Genomic DNA, 10,625 nt, shown 5'->3' on the forward strand with positions numbered 1-10,625 from the left:
AACAACCATTCTGTATTCTGGTCATTAACTGTAGATTTATACACATGATATATATATATATATATGCATAACAATGCCAACTGGCATCATCAGCCTGAGAAAAAGTTCTGTTGATGTGGACTTCTTTAATTTCAGTGCTGGATTATTAATATCTTCAGATCACCAGAACACTTTAATTAAACTCTGTTGAAGACTTCTGCTGCAATACTGTAAATTGCCTTATAGATTTTGCTGTCTCAGCTGCTTAGAAATGGATTACGTAGTTCTTTACACCTAGGCTGCAATTCACAAGCCAACACAAAATTTCCCTCCAAAACTGGGAAGGTGGTGTTTTTACTATATCCTGGTATATCTAATAAACCTTTGTACAGCACACACTTCAGTATCTTGTGGGAGCTTCATGATTTAAAGCAAAAAAATAATTGGAAGACATTAAAAATTGTGGGGGGATTGAATGGAAGGTTTCATTCATGGGAACGCAGTCTAGTAGTATTATCTTTATTTGTTCTCCAGGCAGACAATCTGTCTAATTGCATTTGTCTAATAAGCCTTAAAAACCCCTCACTAGAATGGCTGAGAACTTGAAGTTCAATTTTATGGAAAATTCTCACATTTCACAACTACTTTTATCACTATGAAGGAATTCATAGTCAGAAAATTTCACAATTATTCATGGAATAAGAAATTGGAAATTCTGGGAAAAAAAAACTGCTAAGAAAATGAAACATACCAAGAAATATATATAACAGAAACTACACTATGGCATAACACAACTAATAGAATTTAAAAGCCCAAATAAACAATAACAAAACAAATTCAGAATTAAACACATTCATTTTGCCAGAAGAAATCTTATCATCACTAATGAAATAAGAACAGTCTTGTTTTAACAATTTTTTTCTTTGAAACTTGTCAAAATAAATGTGGTTCCATAAGAGATTTGGGCTTTCTTAATACTGAAACATGGAACATCCCTATTCGTAGAGAATAGTGACTTGAAACATGGTGTGGTACAGGGACCTAGAAAGATGGAATGATCCAATCTGATTCACTTCACATTTACAAAAATACTTAGGTTGTCACCAGGACTCATTCTGGTCTTACATGGTTTACAGATTTTTGGTAGAGTATTTCCTTGTGTTCATTCTCATATTCTTATTTTGGATTTTTGAGTTCTCAGTTTTCAGGACTTTTTTTCACTTGTCTTTTGAAAAAGCTAAGAAGTCATCCTTAACATCTCAAACATGCTGTTATTCAGTAATATTACAGGGCATGAAATAATTCAAATAGGAGCAGTATTCCTCTCTTAACTGATAAAGCATTTTGCAAAATTAGAAAAATGTATTTAATAGTATAATGCAGAGGTATTGACAATCATCATTCCAAGAAATGAAATTTAGTCACGTAAGGATGAAGGTCTGGACTCACAAAAAGATGTCTGTATCTCAGTAGTTCTGTATATGTTTCATTTATATAGACCTGTTAACTCCATCAACAGTGGTGCATTATAAAATACGGGAGGGAAATTAGGTATCCCAACAGCCTGCCTAGCTCAATACAAGATTGTTCAGCTCATTCACTGTACACATTTCTAAATATGTTCAAAGGCAGTAACTAGGAAACAATAAAAGGAAAGTATTTGCTGTGTCCCTGCCTTTATATTTCACTTTGTATCTGGCCTAATGAAATTTCACTGTTGCCCTGTATCACAAGAATGCTAGAAAAACTTAAGCCCTAAAGCAGCTTAAATTTAGGTGGGTAAACGATGCTTCTCAAAAGAGAGAGATGCAGATTTGAACCTTCCCCTCTCTCTGATATGAAAAAGAAAAGAACCACAGACTAGGCAAATATTTTGCCACGGAATTATTTTGAAAAGTAGGAGTTGCACAACAACATAATCTAGCAAGAGAGCCGTTGCCATGGCATTATGTACAAAGCCCAAGTCAGTATCTGTGCCCACTGCTCACATCGCAGCATATAGGACCGGTCAGGAGACTGGAAGATTTTACACAAATGGTTTTATGCACGTACTAGATAAAGATTAACACACAGTTTACATTTTACACATTAACACTGTCAGTGAGACAGTTTTCCTGATAAAAACAAAATCACCCAAAGGGTGCAGAGGCTGCGCACTTGTTTGAAAACTACTGAAGTCCTTTTGCAGATGTAGCTCTGCATGACACAGCCAAAGTACACAAGGCATGCAGCTGAGGGAGAAATACAATATGTATCTGTGTTTAAATCTACAAAAGGTCACAAGAATTAGGAATTCTTTTTAATCATCTTGTCCTATGCTTCTTTAACAGTTTGAGTATAGCAGATAACATATTGAATCCATATACACATGACTAGCAATGTCCTTACCTGCTCACCTGTGTTCACCTTCTCCAAGGCAACCACTGCTTCATAACCTCAACGTTGATATATTCCTTACTTAATCCCACCATCAAAACAAATGTTGTTGGGTTTAGATGGAATATCCCTGTGTTAAACTGATTTCCATTCAAATGTCTTTATGTACATTAGTTCCATGTTCATCTTATTGATGTCTTTAGTTTTTAATTTTTTTAATTTTAATCCTCAACCTTCTAACACACTCCTACATATGCAATTTTAGCACTAAATGTCATCTTCAAAATGTTAAATTAAAGGAAAGGTTTAGAAAATTAAATACTATTACATCATGCTTTTTATCCCCAAAAGAGAGTTTCCTGATTTATTTGTTCAGACTCATCCAGATTTCTCAATATTGCAGTGAAATATTAACCAAAACAAAGCAGAATTGGAAAGTAAAAAATAATTATCAGTGCTGTATTAGAAAATTAAACATTTTTATCAGATGTAATAAATATGAAAATTGAGTTAGCTGTCATAAAACACACGTTGGTATCATGGAGAAAATATCCTTTGTAAGATGTTATTTATAGTCACTGTAGAGCCTTTTCATACAGCTGTTTAAGCTTGGAAGGACATAGCTAGTATTGGGGCTCAGAGGGAGGAATAAGCAGGGAAGTGGAGCCTCTACCTTGCAGAAAAAGGTAATGACTCATTAATTGTTCCAAAACAATGGAACAATGTGGACTATGAAACTTCCAAGGCTTCCCTTCCCTTCTTGTGGGAACTCCATGGCAGTCCAGAGATAATTCAAATTCCTGACTAACATTCAATGGACTTAACCAAACAAATCTTACTAGTCTCAATTCTTACTTAACTTGTCTTTACCTGCAGTTTTCCAATTTGAAGAAAACATCTGATATTAAAATTTCTTACTTTTGACAGGGTAGAATTATGAAGAATTTTAAGTGGACTAACTCTAATAAGAAAGGTGAGACGACAACTTAGATTGTGCTACCAACCCTGTTTATAGTTACCTACATAATAATTTCTAAGCAAATAGTTTACGTTCTCTTTCATGAAGAGATATAATTGTGAAAGTTAAAAATAAAATAATTTTTAAAAAACACTAAATTTGAAGAAAATATTTTCTGTGCTGCAGTAATTTCAGTGTATGAACAAAATCAAATATTTTCTGGAAATCTTTTTTATTGTCCCCAGCTCATAAGCATACATGACCTTAATCTTTTCATACCATTATTTTTATGAATGTGCATATATGAGATGAAATAAGGTTAAATTATTTTTGCTGCCAGCTGCTGTCTGGTTTACCTCAAGATGGAATTAATCCAATAATTGTTGGGAGGTTTTTTTTAATTCTGTACTGTAACTACTAATTGGAAAATAGGAAAACATTAAAAACAGTGTATCAGTTACTTTTCTGTCAGCAACCGTCTGACTCGACTTCCATGGAGGCGCACAGTACGCATCAGGGACATATCTGGACAATACGTGCAAATCAAAACAGCCTCCTAATGGAGTTTTCATGTACTCCAGCAAACCTTGGTATTAGTGGGGTTTCTTCAGCATTGTTATCAATTACGTTTCTAGTTTGAAGTAAGTGCATTGCTTTGTTGAACACTTTTTAGTCCCCATGATGCATGTTAAAAGATTCCTTGTACAGTTGTATTACTTCAGTAAAAGCCATTTTCTGAAAAAGGTGGCGAAGTGATCTGCTTTCCTTCTTTGTTTCTGCAAAGTGATCCCAGGTTGCTCTGCAAATGTAAATGCATAATTTTACGTTAATGAGCTGTAGGGAAAAATCATTTGTGCTTGTTTATAGCATATTTACGGCCTTAACTCTTTCATACACTGGAAGCATGTATAGTCTAACCATACCTATATTCATATTAAACATTAAACAATAAACAAAAAGTATTTACTTGTATTTTAATCTACTGGCTGGTGATTTAGCTAGATAACATTAAAAATGGAAACTGTCCTTATGATATTCATAGAATCACAAAATGTTAGGTTAGCAGGGACCTCCGGAGATCATCAAATCCAACCCCCCTGCTCAAAGCAGGGTCACCTAGAGCAGGTTGCTCAACACTGTGTCCATTTAAATTTTGGCTATATTCAAAGATAGAGATTCCACAAGCTCTCCGGGCAACATGCACGAGTGCTCACACCCACAGAAGAAAAGTTTTTTCTGGTGTTGAAGTGGGATTTCCTGAATTTCAATTTTTGCCCATTGCCAATTGTCCTGTCACTGGGCACCACTGACTTTGGCTGTGTCTTCTTTACACCCTCCTGTCAGGTATTTACACATATTGATGAGATCCCCCTCAGCCTTCTCTTCTCCAGGCTGAACAGTCCCAGCTCTCGCAGCCTCTCATTGTACGTGAGATGCCTCACTCCCTTAATCATCTTAGTGGCTCTTCGCTGAACCTGCTGGACCTATCATGCCAGATGCATCTCACCGGGGCTGAGCAGTTCCTTTACTGTGTGGCTGGTCTGATTTTAATTGATCACACTAGCTTTTTAAGAAGCCTTTTACAGTTTGAGTATAAGCCTACAACAATTTATTTCCAAATGTATATATATTTGCACTGCTCGATGAGTTGATAATCAAACGAATAGGGTAGACAGTCCTTCATATGGTGTGTTGCCAAAGTTGCAAGAGGCATGGGAGGGGTTCGCATATTTTTGTTTTGTTTTTCCTGCCAGCTGCCATACTGCTGTGGTGTTTAAAGACAGTGCCAAATCGGGGTTTTAAAGGTTCTCCTATAATTATATCAGATAGAGAAAGGGCAGGGCATGCTTTAACACTCAATCCTTCCTTATTCATTTAGAGCCTGGCTCGAGTCTTGAGAAGTTTAACACCTTGCAGAACTGCCTTCCTAGCAAGGCCTGTACTGCCCTGGCCATACACACTCGTGCTCATGTTCTCATTCTTCCAGTAGACTATAATTTTTTAAAATGTGTTATTGATTCTCAGGTATGGAATTAACCCCATATTCCCTAAGTTATCTAGTGACTTTTAAAAAGTGATTTAAATAATAATACTCATATCCTCATTACCTTAATGTATCTGTGTTACCTTAATTGCTTTGAGTTTGTTTTTTCTTTAAAAGCATTAAGTATCTAAGGTGAAACACTAGCAGCTTATTGTTCCCAGTTATTTGACCTATATGCAGGACAATGGATTGGAAAATTTACCATTGTAATGCCTAAGGTACAGGCTGTGGTAATGCTGAGCGTGACAGTAGGAATTTGATCAAGGAAAGGCATGCTGGAGAGCTAGAAAGCCTCTCTGAATAGGTGTCCAAGGCTGGATTCCTAAATCCCCTTGTCCTTAGCTTCCTAGGCACATTTCCTACCCCCTTTCACTAGATATTTTCCACTAGATAATTTTCTTTACTCCAAAAACTTTCTTTCAGTCGTAGTAGATGTTTCCAAAGTGACAGGAAGCTCACTAACTCTTAGCATTCCTTCTTCTCTAATGCCAGTTAAAGGCAATCTAAAAGCCAGTCATCACCTCTCTTACCTCTCATTTACTGTAATATCCTCCCACATGCTCTGACAAATCTTTTCACAAAAACTGCATACTTTCTAGGCATTCTTACAAATCAGGAAATTGCACTAGTACAACTTGTTCAAGTTTCTCATTCCCTTTTTGAATGTCTGCGGTGACTTCCCTTTTCTGCTTTATAAAGCAAAGTGATCTAGTCTTCACTTAATGGTCCTCCTTAAGCTACTGAACCAAGCCTTTCTATTCTCATATACTGCTAAGGCGTTAACTTCCATTTCTATTCTGACAATACTACTAACTTCAATTGCTATTTCTCATATTTTCAAAAAACACATTATGCATTCTCCTATCCTGCCTGTTATTTGTGAAAAGACAGACAACCACAGGGCTGTTTGTTTTGGTGTCTTCCCGCAAATCTCACCATGGAAGTCTTGACATCTTGGACAACTCATATAGTATGAGCTCTGGTAATAGATTTTTCATAACTATTTTCTTATACTTTGCTTTGTTGTATCCTATGTTCTCTTATTTTCCCCAAGTACATAACATTTTTGTGCACATACTGCTATTGTCCTGGATGAGCAAAATAATCTAGCCACTGACCTAGCATGAGCTGATATGATGTTGTGCTGTAAAAATGCATTTTGGCAAATCTCTGAGCCTGTTGTTCATTCAGTTTCTTGCCCTCTAAGTTGGTTTGACATTTCTGGCAGCCAGTCTATCTGTCTTGAATTATTTTGCATACACAACTAGGTAAAATATCTGAAATAAAGCATAGCTGCATAACGTCATCTTCTTATGCAGTAATTGCTGCCTTTCTAACATAGTGCATACAGAGAGATCATACAGAAATCGTATTATGAAAAAAACCTCTTGGACACGGAGAACTGTCTTATACTTGCTGAACACTTAAGTTTTTTATTAAGGAAGGTTTGGTCACACCACATTAAGTATGTACCTGAAATCTGTCTTTTAATTACCCCACGCAAAGCTAGACATTTGGGGCATTTCTCTAGCTTTGTTTTCCACCCATTTTTCTCAGTAGAAGGTGGGGAAATGCACTAAACTACATACCAAAGTACACATACTGCGTAACTGTATTTGGATGCCCTCCTAAATGCATTGCCTGATAATCCATTCACAGGTGTGATATCGCTTGTTTAGTTTTCATGGCAACTTGAATAGCATCTTGCAGAGTGTGAAGAGATGGTAACAAAAATGAGGCATGGGTTGCTTTTTGAAAAACTACTTTTGAATGAACAGGGTGACATATGTCTGAGAGAGATCATATTCCTGTCTCCTTTTCAAAAAGAGATTAAAACCACCTGGAGTCTCTTCACGCTTTGATGCCACTGTGGTCTGTGCGGAACAGTGGAGGATAAGCCATGGGCAGTGAAAAAGAATAAATGTAAGTAAATAGAGGGAAGTGGAAGAGGACGCACCACAGCCGTAAAAGGAAAGCAAAAAAGACATTGTATTGCTAGCCAAAAGGTCTACTAGAAAACAGTGAATGAAATCACATTCTGCACACAAATAATATGCAAATGTTAATATGCATTCGGCATTGCACTGTTAGCAGGGGTGTGTGTGAAAGATTTAATCTGAACAGCTTCAGCATCTAAGACATTATTTAGTATTATTGTTATTTCTTAACTTTTAACAGAAACTGCAGATTACCTATATGGAATTACTCATCTCTCAAAGCACCCAAATCAAACATTCATTGGGTCATTCAATATCTTTTCATGCTTGTGATTTCAGATAATAGTTGTTTGTTATATTTTTTAGTCTAGCTAACATATTGGATAACAAAGTCCTAGGGCAAGTGTTAGTGCACCTTTCATTGAAAGTATCATAAGTGTGATATGATTTGGTTTGACTCTACCATTGAATAATGCAACATCATTTTTAACTGTCTCACATTTTCTTAAATGAGCATATCAGCTTCTCTCACACACAGAATAAGGTACCCAAAGCATATACTCAGTCCTCTGTAAGCTGGCCCCTTAGGAAGATAGATCCTTTATAGTATGTTACTGCCCGTTGTGACAGCTCTTCCAACTTCTTATGTGAAGTCAGGTACTGGGTTTTCTTAAGGGTAGATTATCTGAAAAAGTGGACCACTGAAACATTAAAAAGTGGAAGTTCTCATGCTTCTGTGAAAGCTTTCAAGAAAATTGAAGGCAAGGTTCAAAAACTGTCAATTTATGAATCACAGAGAAAAAATATTTCATAACTACCACTGCAAGTTGCAGCAAGAAGATTGAGATGCTAACTCTGGATTTCCAACAAGGTAAATGTCTACAAAGAGCTTTTTCTTATGGGCAACATTTTATCTTTTATGCAGTTGATCATATTACAAACTTGGGGTGGTAAAGGACTATATTGCAACAAAGTTCTTAAGAGTACCTGTCGTGAGTTGGAGGCAAATCCAGTGCGGTTTGAAGGAGCAGAGCACACACATGCCTTACAGCCAAGCGATCTCTCCTGGCTCCAGGGGTAAATCACAGAGCCATCATTCTGTTACTTCCCCCTGGATTTGGAGGATTCGCACATAGTGTTCTAGCTAGGAACACTGTCTCTAATTTCAAATATATTCTGCCAAGGTTATGGGTATCGACGTGGAGCCTTTTTTTGCCGTCTTGCAAGATGTGTCATTTAGATTCTTGAATGGAATAATGGAAAGAGCCCATTCAGCCAACAAAACCAGAGTTAGAAACCCTGGGTTAGTTTATCACAATATTTTTAAGTTATTTCAACCTATGACACCCAGGATTATATTCAACCAAGCTGATCTTTGGGACACAGCCTTGCAAGATTTGTTTTACGGAAACAGTGTGTGCACTCAGATCTTAAAGCATTCCAGCATCTCTGAAGAGTCCAGATTGTTCTTAACATTCATGCCAAGTTATCAACAATTTAGAAAACAGTTGCCAAAGGTCATCCCACTGCAGCTGTTTGGAAACACAGACTGGTTTATTGATCTTTCCCTTTGCATAGCACTTTAAAAAATTATTAATACGTCGTGGAAATAAAGACTGTGACAGATGTTGATCATGACTTGGCCAAAGGTTGGGGGGGGGGAGGAGGGAGGCAGGGTTTATCAGGGTTGGGTTGAGGGTGAAAGACTCCGCTATAATGCTATTGTTAGGTCCCCGTGTGGTAATACTGTTCTCACAATGTGCCTTTGACCTGGCACTGTACTTGTCTCTCAACAAATTAGGGAAGCTGGCTCAGCTAGTTGGGAAAGAGCTCATTAGGCATGGCAGTTTAGGTGGCACAAATTTCACGGCTCCAAAGCAATCTGGAGCCCTCCCAGAAATACAGGTATCATATTCAAACAAATCACTAATCCCAGAGGCCAGCTCTGACTGCCTTTCTGAAGTACTGTGAATCATGATCTTTAGGAAAACTAAATGGCTGCTGTCCAATTGAGCAGCTGGATTATATTAGTTCACAGTTTTAAGGACAAAGGTTATAATAACAAGATGTTGTGTTACTCACTTTACTCAATTAGGTAACATAGTTACCTTAATGGTTCTGTAACAGTTTGCTGGTGTTAGGAGCGATATAATTTGTTTCTTCTAGGGAATACAAAAGAAGGGATTTCCATACGCGAAGGCAACCTAGTAGGAAGCAGGCAGCTGGGATAAGAGATGGGGCAAAACAGGCACACGGTTGCTGAGAAGCAAAGAAAAATGACAACAGGCATTAATGATAGATATGAAGTCTGAGTCAGAGTACTTCAGGGCCTTAAAAACACAAGCAAAAAGTTTAAATCTGATACACCAGGCAAATGAAAACAGAGAACTCAAAAGGCAAGCATGTGTGTTAATACATATACATGATGTACATATGTTTATAGAGCTTAGGACTGGAACAATGGATTTTTCCCATCTAGCCAACACTCCACAACATTGTATTTTCTATGGGATAACATTTGTGAATCTCCTAACAGGCTAATGAACAAGAAAACTGATTTCAGCTTTTAGAGCATTAAGGTTGCTCTTATTTCTACTGTATGGCGATATATCTTAGTACTGATAAATTTTAGTTAACATTCTGTAGCAGAATTTGGCTTATAAGTGGTTAAACATTTTTTAAGGTACAAGCTATGTTATCCACAGACCTGACAATTTCTAGAAAGTCTAGAAAGCACTTACCTTGGTATGTCTAATATCCATAATGGTTAATGGCTGCTTTTTCATACAAATAGATTCTACTTATTGGCAGAATGAGAGGGAGAAGGCTGGTGGGGCATTCTGAAGTGTGAAAAAAGCCTCTGCGTTTGTTTTTTTCGAGACTGAGCTTTCTTTCAACTCCTTACCCTGCTGCTCACGCAACTTGGGCCAACCAAAACGCACACGGCCTTAGGAGCTGCCAAAAGCCCTTATCAAAGGTTGTAGCCGCTTCTCACGCGATTTACGGAGGCGCAGAGGCTCTCTCCCCGCCCCCGCCGGGAGCTCTAGCTGCCCCGGGACCCGCTGGGCGGGAGCCCGTCCTTGCCGGAAAGAGCCCGGGGGGCTGAATAGGGGATGAAGTTGGTGTCCCCTCTGGTCCTTGATCTTTGGGGTTCTTCCAGGCACTCGGGAGAACGATTTAATGATCTGCTCCACCCTTGCTCCCCCCGCCCAGGCAGCTCCGGGCAGCTCTCGGTCACACGAGAGGGGAGCGGGGGGAATGAGCCGCGGCGGCGGCAGGAGGAGGAGGAGGAGGGAAGGAGGGAGGGAGGGAGGGCAGGAGGGAGGGAGCG

Source organism: Calonectris borealis, chromosome 4, assembly GCF_964195595.1.
Source record: "Calonectris borealis chromosome 4, bCalBor7.hap1.2, whole genome shotgun sequence".
Classification (NCBI taxonomy): domain Eukaryota; kingdom Metazoa; phylum Chordata; class Aves; order Procellariiformes; family Procellariidae; genus Calonectris; species Calonectris borealis.